The sequence below is a fragment of the Narcine bancroftii genome, chromosome 1 (assembly GCF_036971445.1).
Source record: "Narcine bancroftii isolate sNarBan1 chromosome 1, sNarBan1.hap1, whole genome shotgun sequence".
Taxonomy (NCBI): domain Eukaryota; kingdom Metazoa; phylum Chordata; class Chondrichthyes; order Torpediniformes; family Narcinidae; genus Narcine; species Narcine bancroftii.
In genome coordinates this window covers 333,147,478-333,164,555 of record NC_091469.1, presented here as the reverse complement: position 1 = coordinate 333,164,555, position 17,078 = coordinate 333,147,478, and the positions used below count along the sequence as shown (strand labels likewise).

At 40.7% G+C, this 17,078-nt stretch overlaps 1 pseudogene; it reads right to left on the bottom strand.

The window, feature by feature from the left end:
- Positions 1-15,828, bottom strand: part of LOC138757872 (serpin B6-like) — a 32,568-nt pseudogene extending 16,740 nt beyond the window's left edge.
- Between the last annotated feature and the right edge of the window lie 1,250 nt (positions 15,829-17,078).

The window sequence follows — 17,078 nt, the reverse complement described above, 5'->3', positions numbered from 1 at the left end:
ATACCTGAAACCAAAATATTCCAGATGCTGGAAAAATACAATGAAAAAAAAATTGCTGGAGGAACTTGTGATGTCAGGCCACAGTCTTTGACGGGGGAGGGAGGGGGGGGGGGAGGGTGAGTAAGAGAAGGCTGGGTTGACAGCCAGAATTTCTGGCTGCACAATGTTAGTGTGCCAGGAAACCATCAATGGCTCTGCAGCGTCACTCAAATTCCTGAGCAGTAAACAAATCAAACTGCCAGTGCAGGAATCTGGAACTAAGCCAGAAATGCCCGGAAAAAGTCGGCCAGTCAAGCAGCACAGAGAAACCAGTTGCAAAGTTGCCATCTTAAGTCACTGAGTCTCCATAGGCATTTTTGGCACTCTTCTCCAGCACAAGTCAGGGAAATTGGGCATTCACCAAAAGTATATTCTCAATGAAATACACTGAAAATCTTGTGCTTTGTTGTGGAAGATGCAAGGCATTTTTTTAAAAGAACAAGTACCAAACCATCACTACTGTTAAACAAACAGGCCCTAAAAGAACTAACTTGGTTTTTATATTGGGACTATAATATCCTCCAATCTATCACGGTACAAACACATTTTTAAAAAGCTACTTGTTTTTAAATGGCTTTCTTCTATCCATGTTCTGATCCATCTTTTGCAACCTAGATTCTTTAAAATACAGGCTAAAAAGTGTCTACCTGTTTTTCCAGATACCCCGTCCCAAAACGATAATTGCCTTTTATTTTCTATGGATGATGCCTGACTTGCTGAGTTTCTCCAGCATTTTTGTGCATTGCAATCGACTCCAGTATCTGCAGATTTTCTTGTTTAAAACCTTCTCCTCCCTGTGTGCTGTGCAAGAATGTTTTAATATGCGGTGGTTCAGCCTCCATAATGGTTACTGAATCCTGGGGAATCCATGAACTGACAGCAGCAGATGAGTTTTTGAGGACAGCCACATGCATTGCAACTTCTCCTCGGATGTGTTCTGATGAAAGGACTAAGATCCACACGGCACATCCAAGGAAATACTCAGGAGACTGCAAATGCTGGAATCTGTCACAACTCAGCAAGTCAGGCAGCATCAGAGGGAGAAAAAGAATGGTTGACGTTTTGGGTCAGAATCCTTCATCAGAGGGGAGATAGCTGGTAATAATATGGTCAGAGTGGGAGAGGTGGGTCAGAGGGTGAGGTGCACCAGGGAATGGGTAGAGGATGAAGGACAGGGGCAGTTGATTGGCAGGTAGCAGACAAATGGAGAAAGAGGCAAGAGGTGGAAGAGGATTCATACAGGATGGAGCAGAGAGATAAAGACTGCCAGTGTTGGAATCTGATAAGAGATATCTGCTACAGTAAATCTAGCACCTATGGCCCTTGTTGATGCCAGTCTTACTGATACCGTTCCCCAGCTGTGGTCAGATGTCCAGCCTAGTAAAACACAACCTACCTCATGAATACACAGATCCATCAGTAATGAAGACTTAGTATTTAAGTAAGTGAGCCAGATGCTGACCCTCTGGGGTTTCCAAACAACCGATTACTGGATTAGCAGAGTTTTAATGTCAGTGCTTGCCTCTTCCATTCCTTGATGTCCTGAATGATTGAGGGATTACACTATGATGTTTGTGGATGAAATCTTTGGATCAGGATTTATTATAGCTTCAAATGTCAGTTCATGCCAGATATATTAATGTATAATAACCAAGCAGTCTTCAATTCCAATCAATACACAAAAGCACTGGAGAAACTCAGCAGGTCTCACATCCAGAAGGTAATGATGTATAACCATCTGTTTGGGCCTGAGCCCTTTGAAATGTTGGTTATAAAACTTTACCTCCTATGGATGCTGCAGGACCTGCTGAATTTCTCCAGTGCTTTTGTGTGTTTTCTTCAATCACAGTATCTGCAGACTTTCTTGTTTCATTTATTTCCATCCATGACGTTCTAATGGTCGAAGTATCCCACTCAGCTCAGACACATCAACAGCAGAATGCTAAGAAAGTAGTTTTCTCCCCACCGCTAAACCAGATTCATTTAATCTTATGGTTATAAAAAGATTTTCTTGAGCTGTAGCAAAAATGTATTCTTCCAAGCAACACAGGCATTACTAGTTAGATTGTGGAGTGACTGGCATTTTGGCAGAAGTAGTGTCCGTGAATTGAATACTGGCAAACACAGCAAGCAGATTTAATCATCTGGCCTGATCTCTGAAGCCACTCTTTAAAGGGAAGGCCTTCAACTAGGAATCACCCCATCTGTTTATCAATTATTAAAGTGGGCTGCAGAACAAACTCAATTTTCCCTCCATTTACATAAAGAACAATTGCCCTCTTGTTCAGCAACGTTTGATTTTACATGATATTTTACATGATAGAGGAATTAGGGGATATGGGGAGAAGGCAGGTAGGTGGAGTTAGGTCATAAATTAGATCAGCCATGATCGTATTGAATGGCGGAGCAGGCTCGATGGGCCATTTTTGGCCTACTCCTGTTCCTACTTCCTATGTTCCTATGATTGCACCTTTCCTGGTGAAAGCTGAAACTTTTTCCCAGTAGAGACCATTTGCTGCCTTCAGAAAATGGGAAGGACTGGGTTTATTCACATCAGACTGGAGTTGCTGGAATCCAACGTGCGGTCACTCTTCAGCACGAAACTACAGCACCTGGAGGAATAAAATTAATTCCAAAAATCATTGGAAGAACTTCATAAATTCAGTCATTTCAGAATCTTTGCTTTATTATTTACTTTAACACTGAGTAAAGTGAGGGATTGTGGAATCAAACATCTTTTCACTTTATGTGGAGTGTCAACTTGGAATATTGATCCAACTTCCATTTATTGGTCATCTTTCAAGCTTCATGGTGGGGAAGGGGGTGGATGGAGTCCAAGAACAAAATAACAAGTAAAGGAGATGTTAGGTCAAGTGACCAATGTTTGGTTGAAGGCAAGCTTTGAGGAGCTTCCAAAGAGGAACAAAAGAGGTTTTGGGCCAGAACTCTATATTAGGGCTTTAGTAGCTGAAAATACAACCATCTGCAGCAAGGATATTGGAAACAAGAAGGTCAAAGAACTGGACTGAAACACAAAAGTCCACAGATGCTGTGATTGTAGTAAAAACACAAAAATGCTGGAGGAGCTCAGCAGGTCTCACAGCGCCCATCAGTGGAAAAAACATGCAACTGAAGTTTTGGGCCTGTCTTCAAGGTATGAACAAAATGCAAACAGGTGCCTGAATGAAAAGGATGAGGGAGGGGAAAAGAAAGACAGGGGGAGGGGCACTTGTCTGCGCAGCAATTTTGGGTGGGATATCTATGGATTTGGACCCCCAAAGTACCTCTGTTCTTCCACACTAAAGAATCCTGCCATTAACCATCTACTTTGCCTTCAGGTTTGACCTTTCAAAATGCATCATTTCACACTTATCCAGATTGAACTCCATCTGCCACTTTCCCTCTCAACTCTGCATCCTGATCAGTGCCCCAAAATCAGGGTTTCTGGACCAGAGTCTTTAGCACTTTATCCAAAATATTTAAAGTTAATTTGCAACCCTGCCCATTGATGGTAATATTCAGAATCTCTGATTACTCCCTAAATTCTCTACAGAAAGATTTAATAGTATTTACATCTTTATTAGCCAAGTTGTCTAATTTTATTGCATTGAAATCTGATAGATGTCCCTCTATTTCTTTCTTTGGCTTGGCTTCGCGGATGAAGATTTATGGAGGGGGTAAAAGTCCACGTCAGCTGCAGGCTCGTTTGTGGCTGACAAGTCCGATGCGGGACAGGCAGACACGGTTGCAGCGGCTGCAGGGGAAAATTGGTTGGTTGGGGTTGGGTGTTGGGTTTTTCCTCCTTTGCCTTTTGTCAGTGAGGTGGGCTCTGCGGTCTTCTTCAAAGGAGGTTGCTGCCCGCCAAACTGTGAGGCGCCAAGATGCACGGTTTGAGGCGATATCAGCCCACTGGCGGTGGTCAATGTGGCAGGCACCAAGAGATTTCTTTAGGCAGTCCTTGTACCTTTTCTTTGGTGCACCTCTGTCACGGTGGCCAGTGGAGAGCTCGCCATATAACACGATCTTGGGAAGGCGATGGTCCTCCATTCTGGAGACGTGACCCATCCAGCGCAGCTGGATCTTCAGCAGCGTGGACTCGATGCTGTCGACCTCTGCCATCTCGAGTACTTCGACGTTAGGGATGAAAGCGCTCCAATGGATGTTGAGGATGGAGCGGAGACAACGCTGGTGGAAGCGTTCTAGGAGCCGTAGGTGATGCCGGTAGAGGACCCATGATTCGGAGCCGAACAGGAGTGTGGGTATGACAACGGCTCTGTATACGCTTATCTTTGTGAGGTTTTTCAGTTGGTTGTTTTTCCAGACTCTTTTGTGTAGTCTTCCAAAGGCGCTATTTGCCTTGGCGAGTCTGTTGTCTATCTCATTGTCGATCCTTGCATCTGATGAAATGGTGCAGCCGAGATAGGTAAACTAGTGACCGTTTTGAGTTTTGTGTGCCCGATGGAGATGTGGGGGGGCTGGTAGTCATGGTGGGGAGCTGGCTGATGGAGGACCTCAGTTTTCTTCAGGCTGACTTCCAGGCCAAACATTTTGGCAGTTTCCGCAAAGCAGGACGTCAAGCGCTGAAGAGCTGGCTCTGAATGGGCAACTAAAGCGGCATCGTCTGCAAAGAGTAGTTCACGGACAAGTTTCTCTTGTGTCTTGGTGTGAGCTTGCAGGCGCCTCAGATTGAAGAGACTGCCATCCGTGCGGTACCGGATGTAAACAGCGTCTTCATTGTTGGGGTCTTTCATGGCTTGGTTCAGCATCATGCTGAAGAAGATTGAAAAGAGGGTTGGTGCGAGAACACAGCCTTGCTTCACGCCATTGTTAATGGAGAAGGGTTCAGAGAGCTCATTGCTGTATCTGACCCGACCTTGTTGGTTTTCGTGCAGTTGGATAATCATGTTGAGGAACTTTGGGGGACATCCGATGCCTCTATTACACATGGATTAAGTATATAATTTGCTTTATTAAACTGGAAAAAAATCAAATACACATTAAGAGGGTTCACCTCAATCTTTTTCATAAATGGCAATCCCTTATGCATTATTTCTCTGAATTTCGATTGCTTACGGAGTAATTGTTTAACTGTGGTGCATGTATTAGCATAATTAGTAATATTCTGATGATACTGACAGCAAAGGTGCCAAGGTGGTCAGGGAGTGGGAGGGTCTGGGGATGTATGTGAATATTCATGTATATGTGTGTTGATTTTTCATTTTTCTGTTTAAAAAAAAGTGGTACAACATACATCTGTATAATGTGAACGATGTTGTTTTGATACTCAATAAATACATTTTTGAAAAAGACTCCACATTCTGTCTTTATCCTGTTGTAGCCTTCTACATTATCCACACCTCAGGCCTTTATATAATCTGCAAATTTACTAACCCATCCTTTACTTCTTCATCCAGGTCATTTTTAACAATCACAAAGAGAAGGGATCCCAGAACAGATCCCTATGGAACTCCACTGGCCACTGACCTCCAGGCACAATACATTCCATCTACTACTACCCCTCTGTTTTCTGCAGGCAAGCTGATTCTGAATCCACACAGCCAAGATTCCATGGATCCCACGCCGGACTATTTCCTGAATGAGTCTACCATGGGGGACCTCATCAAATGCCATTCTAAAATCCACATACCCCACATCTACTGCCCTACCTACTGAGAGGCTTTTTTTCACTTTCCGAGTGGTTGATCTGTGTTCGAGGAGGTGGTGGAATCAGATACAGTTACATTTATGACAGACACAAATAGACAAGGCACAGAAATATACAGACCTAAAGCAGATGGACTGGTGTAGATGGGCAAAAGGCCAAACAGCTGGTTTCTATGTTGAAGGACTCAATGACATCAGTGATGGAGATATTAAAATCTGCAGTTGAATGTAGAGGGATGGTCCCTTTACTTTGAAGGACTGAGTTTATGGTTGAAGATTCCCAAGGAGATACATTTTGGCAGTATGTCCTTGGGAATCTTTAACCTAATGGTTCTCAACCTTTTTCTTTCCACTCACATACCACTTTCAGTAATCTCTATGACATCGGTGCTCTGTGATTAGTAAGGGATTGCTGAAGGTGGTATGTGAGTGGAAAGGGCAGGTTGAGAATCACTGCTCTAGACCCAATTGTTACTGAAATAATTTGCTTGAGAAAAATTGTCATTGGCCCATTTCCTTTGGAATTATGAAATCGTGCACATAACGAGTCAATTAGGTTCGATAAAAACAGTTTTAAAGCTTTTTCTTTCCATCCACATACCACCTTCAGTAATCCCTTACTAATCACAGAGCACCTATGGCATAGGGAAGGGTGAGAACCACTGCTTTAACCACAAGATCTTGAATTAACATTTTCTTTACTCATGGTCAAATCTAATCCAGCCTGTTCCTGAGTAGGTTCTCGAATATGTTTTATGAAGCAATCCCTGAGGCACTCCATAAAATTCTTCTACAATTCCCCATGTCAGTTTTGTTGTCCAATCAATATGAAGATTACATCCTCTGTAATAATTGCAGTTCTCTTCAAACATTCCTTTGATATTTCTCCATTTAAGCTTTGTCCTATTAAGAGGCCACATAATATTTACATCCCTACTCTCCTACCCTGGATACACATGATTTCAGTCCAATCTGAATCCACATTACTATCCACTACATTTATATCATGTCTCAACACTGCTCTGAAACTTTACTTGAAGCTACCCTGCCTGCTTTGTGATTCATTTGTTCTTTGGGAACATCACGCAAGCTGGAATAGAGGGCCCAGTCTGAGTCACCCTCCAACTCTGTCTTCTTTTACCTATTAGATCAAACTTTGTTGCTCAACTAATCTTCCTTATTGTAATGCTATATGCATTCAAATTAGAAAGGATACGCATTGTCTTCTTTACACTTTTTAGAAGGGTGGCACGGTTGGCGTAGCGGTTAGCCAGCGATTAGGACACAGGTTTGAATCCTGTGCTGTCTGTAAGGAGTCTGTGTCTGTGAGGGTTTTTTCTGGGGTCTCTGGTTTCCTCCCAATGTCTGAAACGTACTGGTGAAGTTTAATTGGGTGTAAATTGGGCAGCATGGACTCATGGGCCAAAATGAGTACATCTTAAAAAAAATGTTGAAATTAAATTAAATTTAATCCTGGATTTGTTTCTATGCTGAATACTTTTATTTGCATTTTCAGTCCCTTCCTGGCACATTTTGATCATCGATTCCCCCTCACTATCCTGTGCCACTATTTTTCCTCTTGATTCTTTCAGTATTGTGTTCTTGGAGACCTCCATCCTTTCATATAGTTTAAAGCCCTGTTCACAACCTGAGTTACCTGAGGCATTTCCAGGATGGTTCAGTGAAGCCCGTTCCCTCCTTTCCCAGTTCCGGTGTCAGTTCCCCCATGACTCAGATCCCACTTCTACAGCACATTTTGAGCCACAGATTTCCTTCCCAAATCCTATTTATGAATGTAACTATTCCCAAAATGGCATTACCTCCAACATTCAACCACCATCAAGGCCCTAGGTGTCAACATTGACCAAAAACAAGGAGTCATGTGATGGAGTAGTGGCCAGTAGGAGAATATCAGCCCTCTCCAGAAAATAAGAAATAAAGTGAAGAAAATACAAAGTTCAAGAAACACAAAACATAACAAATAAAAGATAAAGTTGTAGAGAAAAGAAAGAAAATGGCACCCAAGAAGGAAAAAGTTTAAAAAAATGAGAAGAAAAGAAGAAAAGATGCCGGAAGAGAAAGGAGAAGGCCTTACCTGCATGAAGAAACAGGAAGCCGTCGTGGAGAAGACAGCCCGTTCTCCAAGGTTGGTGACGACTCTGCAGAGTTGCACCTCCCAACCACTGGACTGCAAAAATGGCTCTCTGAGCCAAACAAAAATGTGCAATTGCGCATGCGTGCGGAGTCGCGCATGAGCAGTGCGCTTACTAAAGAAAAAGAGAACACCGATAGGAGGGGGACCCAGCTGAGGAGTGAGCAAACACAGCGTGACCAACTGAGGGATGCCCGACACCAGGGCTCTCAGCTGGAAGAAGAGGAAAGTGACAGGAAAGGGAGTGATAGGAAAGAAGAGCAGCAACAGGAGGCCCAACAGTTGACTAGCCCAGAAGAAGAGGAACAACAGCAAGAAGCCAAGCAAGAAAAAGCCCAGCAAAGTGAGGCAAGCAACTCAACAGGAAAGTCAGAAGAGACACAGATACAAGGAAGAGAAGAAGACACAAACACAGGTGCAGACACAGAAGAAGAGGAAGAAGAAGACCAAGATCTGCACAGAGAAATAGAAGGTAAAATAGATGGACAGAATATAGATTAAAAAATTTTCAAGAACAAATGAAAGCATTATAAGAATGGTTGACATTAGAATTTAGTGAAATGAAAAGAAAAATGAAAAGTACAGAAGAAAAAGTGAGTAGAATAGAGCTGGTCATAACAGAAATAGGGAAAAGATTACAAAATGTGGAAGAATGAGAAATGGCTGTAGAAATGGAAGTGAATGACTTAAGAAGAAAATTGGAAGAAAATGACAAAAATGTTAAAGAGTCACAAATTGATATGATGGAAAATTATAGTAAGTGAAACAACATAAAGATAGTGGGCCTAAAGGAAGATGAAGAAGGCACAAATATGAAGGAATTTATAAAAGAATGGATCCCAAAGGTCCTGGGAATGACAGAAATACAGGAAGGAATGGAAATAGAAAGGGCACACAGAATACTAGCTCCGAAACCACAGACACAGTAAAAACAAAAATCCGTTTTAGTAAAATTTTTTGAGGTATACAAGAGAAAATATACTGGAGAGGGCAAGGAATAAAATTAGAGAAGATAAAAAACGATTGGAATACAAAGGTCAAAAAATAATTTTTTACCCAGACATAAGTTTTGAACTCTTAAAGAAGAGGAAGGAGTTTAATACAGCAAAATCGATCCTATGGAAAAAAGGTTATAATTTTATGTTACGACATCAAGCTGTGCTTAAAATATTTATCACTGGGGAGCAAAATAGACTGTTCTCGGATCCGGAGAAAGCACGAGAATTTGCAGGACGCCTGCAGGACAGAAGGAGAGATGAAGAGATGTAACGAGAACGAAGAATGATGACAAACTACATATAAAGATGTAAAAATAATGTATCAGTAAGAACTAAAGAAGAGAAAGAGAAGGGAAGAAAGGAAGTAAAGGGGAGAAAAAAAAGAGGGTGAGCTTCATTATATGTGAAGAAAAAAGTATTTCCTGGAGGGGGTTGGGTGGGAGAGAATAACCGTCACTGCGAAATCAGTTGACGCTTGCGAGCGGGATCGCAATCCAATGGAGAGTGGAGTTGTGGTTGCCCGGCAAGGGATAAGGGGAAACTCAGAGAGAGGGGTGGACATTTGGGTTAAGGGAATATTAGATGTGGGAATTGTTGAAGTATTTTATGTTTTAAATGTGTTGTCACACATTGAGTTCAAAAAAGGAAAACTGAGAGATGAAAATGGGGAAAAGGGGAAAGGTGGTGGTGAGGAAGCAGAAATGAGGTGTAAACAGGATATGAGATGGCCATGTTGAACCAAATGACTATAAATATTAATGGAATACATAACCAAATTAAACAAAAAAGGATATTAAATTTCCTGAAAAAAGAAAAAATAGACATAGCATTTGTGCAGGAAATGCATCTAACTGAAGTGGAACATAATAAATTAAAGAGAGACTGGGTAGGGCACGTACCATATAATTCAAAAGCCAGAGGTGTAGCTATATTAATTAATAAAAATGTACCAGTCAAAATAGAAGAGGAAATAATAGATCCAGCAGTAAGGTATGTAATGATAAAGTGTCAGATATATTCAGAATTTTGGAATTTGATCAATATATATGCACCTAATGAAGAGGATCAAAGTTTATGCAAGATATTTTTTTGAAGATTGTAGATATGAAGGGGAATATATTGATAGGAGAGGATTTTAACCTTAATTTGGATCCAATGTTGGATAAAACTGGACAAAAGACTAGCAAAAAGAATGAAGTGGCCAAATATATGGTTAAATCAACGCAGGAAATGAAACTTATGGATATATGGAGGAGGAAGCACCCAAGAGAGAAGGAATACTCATATTATTCGAGTAGGCATAAAACATACTCAAGGATTGAAATGTTTTTGTTGTTGGTCCATATGCAAGGGAGAGTTAGGAAAAATGAATATAAAGCTAGATTGTTATCTGATCATTCACCCCTGTTATTAGCAATAGAACTGGAGGACATCCCACCAAGAACATATAGATGGAGGTTAAACTCCATGCTACTTAAAAGGCAGGAATTTAGAGAATTTATTGAACGCCAAATTAAAATGTACTTTGAAATAAATATGGAATCAGTGAAAGACAAATTTATATTATGGGATGCAATGAAACCCTTCATTAGAGGGCAGATAATAAGTTATGTAACTGAGATGAAAAAGGACTACAATCAGGAAATAGAACAGTTGGAAAAGGAAATAGTAAGTACAGAAAAAGAACTAGCAACAACGGACGATATAACAAAAAGAAGAGAATTGCCAGACAAAAAAATAAAATATGAAAGATTACAAACATATAAGGTGGAGAAGAACATAATGAAAATAAAGGAAAAGTATTATGAGCTAGGAGAAAAACCACACAAAATATTAGCCTGGCAACTTAAAACAGAACAAGCTAGAAGAACAGAATTTAAAAAAGAATCACCATTTAAATGGCAAACACAAGCAATCCAATACCTAGGTATTAGGTTAGAGAATAATTTAAGCCACCTGTACAAATTAAATTATCAGCCACTATTAAAGAAATTGCAGGAAGACTTACAAAATTGGAAAGAATTACCACTAACGTTGATAGGGAGGGTAAATTGCATTAAAGTGAATGTCTTCCCAAGGATACAATACTTATTTCAATCTTTACCAATTCCCTTAACAGAGAAATTTTTTAATGAACTAAAGAGAATAATTTTATGGAAAGGGGGAAACCAAGGACAGTGTTAGAAAATTTAACAGAGAGGTATAACCAAGGTGGTTTGCAGTTACCAAACTTTAAAAATTATTATAGAGCAGCACAATTAAGGTATTTATCAGATTTTTATCAGACAAGGGAAAAACCAGACTGGACTAAGATAGAGCTAGATACAATAGGGGAGAAGGTACTGGAACATATACTTTATAAGTGGGATGAAAAGCTGATACGATATAAAAGCTCACCAGTATTGCATCATTTACTCAATATATGGAAGAAGATTCACTTAGAAAGGAAAAAAACGAATTACCAACTACCAAAATTATTATTGACGCAAAAATCAGCTAATCCCTTTTACAATAGATAACCTTTCCTTTAGAGAATGGGAGAGAAAATGAATTAAAAGAATAGAAAATTGTTTTTTGGGAAATAATTTATTAACATTTGAACAAATGAAGTACAAACATTAAATAACTCATGGTACAATGTTTGCATACCACCAACTGAAAGCCTACTTATAGGATAAATTGGGAAACAGACTGAGATTACCAGAAGGAAGCAGCTTTGAATATGTGATTACAGACACAATGATAATAAAAATATTTATAATGAACATGTACATCAAGCTGCAAGAGAAGGAAAATGATGAAATAAGCTATAAAACCAAACAAAAGTGGGAAAAAGATTTAAACATCAAGATAAAAAATAAAACATGGGAAAAGTTGTGTTCTGAAACTATGAAGAACATAATAAACACAAGGTTACATATAATACAGTATAATTGGCTACACAGGTTATATATCACACCCCAAAAGTTAAAAAAAAATGGGATCCAACAGTATCAGATAGATGTTTTCGCTGTAAGAAGGAAATGGGAACAACATAACATGCAATTTGGGCATGTGAGAAAGTGAAAAAGTTTTGGGAAGATCTAAATCAGGTATTAAATAAAATCACAAAAAGCAACATACCAAAAAATCCAGAGATCTTTCTTCTAAGTAATATAAGAAGTAAAGAATTAGGCCTCAAACTGGATGAAGTGCAAAAAAGATTTATTATGATAACCTTAGCTGTAGCAAAAAAATGTATGACTTCAACTTGGAAATCAGAAGAGAGCCTGAGAATACAGCAATGGTACATGGAAATGAATAATGTGTTCCATTGGAAAAAAATAACATATAATTAAAAAAAATAAAGTCACATTATTTGAACAAATTTGCGAACCATACATGGAACATAACAGAGAGGGCTTGCCTCAGATCTCCACCCCCTAAAATGATAAGAAGACAAAATGACTTGATCCAGTGTGTAAAAGTAGATGACAGATTTTTCTTGTTTATTTTAATTGTGTGATGACATTGTTTAGTGGCTTTATTGTATTGTATATGTTGAACATTTAAAGGGTTTGGAGGGGGTGGGAAGGGGGGGAGGGAAGGTAGGGGGAAAAAAGGGGAGAAAATGCCACTGTGTATATTTAAGAGGGAAATTTTTGTATGTATTTTGATTGATATGGTTCACGGTGTGAAAAAATTTTTAAAATTAAAAAATAAAAACATTGACCAGAAACTTAACCAGATCAGCTTCATAAGTCAGTCAAACACTGAGTTTCCTGTGCTAAGCAACTTATTGCCTGAAACCCCAGGGCCTTACCACCATCTGGAAGGCATGAGTCAGGAGCATGGTGGAGGGCTCTCTACTTGCTAGATTGAGTGAGGCTCCAAAAACTACCAAGAGGCTTGACACATTCCAGATACGGCAGCCCTCTTGATGGCACTCCAAGCACCACGCCAAATGTTTATTCTCCTTACCACACTTCACACAGACCACCACATGCCTCAACTGCAAAATGCACTGAAGTTACTTGCCCAACTTCATAACCTCTAACACCAAAAAAGACAATGCCAGCAAATTGAGTGAGAAGACCATCAATTCCAGTTCATCTCCAAGTTTCACATCATCCTGACCTAAAAATAAAACCCCTGGTATCTGGTACCTATGAGGATTGATAGATGCCAGATCAGTAAATTTTCCGGTTGTTTGAGATTGCATGTTGCATGAAATGGCAAACTAATGGCGAGACGGGGCCAATTTTAAACTTCTGGATTTTTAAAAAACCTATTAACTTTCTTCAGTTTTTTTTGCCAGTTGCTTGAAGCCATTGGTTGCTTGAATTTTGAATAACAGGTTTTACTGTACATGACTAGTCCCTTACCTTGGCTGGAGCCATATCCTAGATCTCCCTCATCAACAGCATGTTCACCAGAAGGACTACAATGGTTCAAGAAGATGACTCATTCTGACCTTCTTGAGGGCTCTCAGAAATGCACAATAAATGCCAGTCTTATGTACAACAACAAGATTCCAAAAAATGAACCAATCAAAACAATTGCATTAGTCAGGAAAGAATTTTGTTCACCTGTACAAACGTGAAACGATAAAGAAATTGATTGTCCTCATTACATTCTTGTACAATTATACCATCATAATGAAGTGAGATGAAGAGGGTTCATTTAAAATACATTGCACAGAAGCACTGAAATTCTTACCTGCTGCAGCTACACAGGTATGCAAGATATACCAACCGCAATAGTCTAAATTACCACAATGCACCACAGGGCAAAAAATATAAATACAATACAAAAGGATAGATAAATAAATATTCACGGTTTCAGTTACATTAAAAAAATAAAAGCTGCTGGAGGAGGAATTCAAAGGGTCAGGCAGCATCTGTGGAGGCAAAGGGTCGTTTGAAACCATCAGAGAGTGTAAAAAGTATATAGAGGAAGGGGACGCATGAGGCTGGGATTGACAAGTGGGTCCTGGTGAGGAGGGATTTATGGGAGGATAGAGTCAGAAGGCGGGGGGGAATGGATGTGCAGTGCCCATTCTCTTTGCACCTCCCTGGTTCACTCATCCTTACCCACTCATTTCTCCCTGTCCCCAAGGCACTTTCCACCACAACAATGGAGCTGCTACACCTGTCCCTACACCTCCTCCCTCACTAGGACCTAAACAGATCCCACCAGGTGAGGTGGTGATTCACATGCACCTCCTCCAGCATTCAGTATTCCAGTCATGGTATCCTCAATGTCAGTGAAAACAAGTATAGACTAGGAAACTCCTTTGCCAAGCATCTGCACTCTGCCACAGTCAGTACCTGAAGCTGTTTCAGCCATTTTAACTCCCCTCCCCAATCCCAAAACAACCCATCTGCTCTGTGCCTTGTCTACTGCCAGAGTGGGGCCAAATGCCAACTAGAAGACCAGCATCTCAGATTCCCTCTAGGACATCTACAATCAAATAGCATCTCCCTATGTTCCTTTCTTTCTCCTTCTGATGCACGCAGCTCCTTACACTCCCTGTTCTCCTCCCCCTGTTACCCAGTTCCTTTCCCTTCTCTGACCTACATCTGCCCATCACCCACACACTTCTCCTACTGTCAACCATCCTTCCCCCACATGGTTCCACTCATAGCCTTCCTTTACCATCGATTCCCTTTATTGTCTCTACTTGTCACCTCCTGGTCTCTGTGGTATCTTTACTCTTCCTTCCACAGCTTGACTCCATCTCTCTATCAACCCACCCCCCCTTCACCCGGATCCATCGGTCCATCAACCCCTCTCACTTGGCTCCACAAGCCCATCAACCTGGTTTCACCTGCCCATCAACACCCTCACCAATCTGGCACCACCTGCCCATCAACACCCCCCCAAAAATCTGGCACCACCTGTCCACCAAACCCACCCCCCCACCCACCTATTTACATCTATCCACCAACCCCCTGCTCACCTGGCTCCACCTATCCCTTGTCCCACCCTTCCCCTTTACACTACTAACTTCCAGTCTATATGAAGGGTCACAACCTGAAACACTGATCATCCATCTCCCTTCATAGATGCTAACTAACCTGCTTATTTCCCCTCAGGGAAATATTATGGCATCTGCAGCCTCTCATGTCTATTAATCTTCACCTAAATTGGCCATCTCCATGGCAGTCTTGCCTTTAGCACCAAGGTGGACCATTAAGAGAGCTGTTGATATACTTAATGGAGAAAAGAAGATATTCCCTCTTCTGTCGTCTGTGCTGAGCTGCCTCAGTAGATCGAGGGCAAACTTAGCATTGGCTTCAATCAGTAGATCCATCACAATTCTAGAAAGAAAGTAAAACACAAGATGAGCAAAATGCCAGCAACCAGAGTTCGAATCTGCCGTTGACTGTAAGAAGTTTCCACATTCTCCCAGTGATGCATGTGGGTTTCCTCTGGGTGCTCCTGTTTCCTCCCATGTTCCAAAGACCTATGGGGCTAGTAGGTTAATTGGCCACATGGATGTATTTGGGCAGCATGGGCTTGTGGGCCAGAAGGAACTGTCACTGTGCCGAATCTCTAAATTAAAATTGTCCATGAAGTAGCCCCACTTCAAACTAAAATCTTGGATTTTTAAAAAATTCTTTTCCATGAACTTTTGGGAAATAGTTTTTAATCTGTTAGAGCAGATCTCTTGCCTGTTTGTAGACCACTTACTGCACCTACACCACCCCCCACCCTGCCAACACACCCATCCATCTCCCATTGATCTCCATAGTTTTCAAGTACTGTATATATATATCCATGTAATCGTCAAATTTTTTGGACCACTTTTTCAGGTCAAAAAGAGAAGGGTCGACTTTTACACAAGTCAAAATTTTAGCCTCATAAGTACCTGTGTCGTTTAAGTTGTTGGAGGCTCTGATGGCCGGGATTGGGTGGTAAGTCTGCGGATGGAGTATCAAGAACTCGGATGTGCGAGCGGCAGGGGGCAAGGATCTGTGATCGAGGGTTCATATGGGAGCATAATTAGGGCCAAAAATGTGGGGGGGGGGGGTTGACTTCTACGTGGGTCATACAAAAACAGCCAATTTTTGGGCAAAAAAAAACCAGGGAGCTTAAAATAGGCCAGAAGGTCTGTTTCTGTCCTGTAGTGTTCATTGATTCTATTCATGTGAAAACTACCACCCCTACCCAATTCATCCCTGACTCCAACCTGATCCCATGGCTGAACTTTAAATGCCATCTAAAATAGCCTTGTAAGCCACTTCATTCAAGTAAAGGAGGGTGGAATCTTTGCAATAATGCCCAAATACTAGAAAAAAAAGAATCAGCATCTGAGGAACAATCCAGAAGGAAGAAAGGCCAAGTGAATATTTGGAGCTCCACATTTCTGAGGAATTTGGAAGAAAAATGCTTTGCAATTCAGTTAGAAACTGAACCTTGTTGACTGTTTTTCCTCATAACATTGGGGTTACAGGAATGATTTTTAGACACTTCACATCTTACACCCAAAGGAAACTCAAATAACAGCTGAAGCAAAGTTGGGAGCAGCACCTGTTCCACACAGGATTGCCACACACATCACCAATAAAACTTAAATGGAGCCAGGAAACTCCAAAATAATAATGAAAGCATACTATTATTACTTGTTGAAGGTTGATAGCTGCTATTGAAGCCCCTAATGATACTTCTCTGGTTTCTGGTCAGTAGAACATGGGAGATAGGTGGAATCTTAAAAGTTTTTTTAAGGGGTGTGGTGATCACCAGGACTAGTGTTTACCAGCCAGTATTCAAACATCCGTGCTTATTAATTTCCCAAGGTGAAACACTAACCATTCTCCGTAGGTAGTGTGATGTTTCTTTGATTACAAAAATAAATTTGGGTTCTTTTAAAACAACTAAGTGTATTAACCAAAACAAAGAGCACTAAGATAGAACACACACAGACCAGAATCTACCCAAGATGTATCAGCATTCCCAAGATGCAACATTCCAAGATACGACACACTCTATCACTGACTCCTCCTGGTGGTAGCACTCTATCACTACATCCCCTTTCCTTGAGATGTTTATTCGATAACCAGCAAGTAATTCTTTCCATCCACATGGAACAGATCAGTCCCAACATTTTGCCATGGTTCCACTGTTATATAAGTTATTATCATGGGTTTCTTTCCCTGCTTTGCATGATGTTTCTTTCTTTTTTAATCTTTTTATTAATTTTCCACAAAAAAATTTAAAAATAGAATATACAGAACACATGA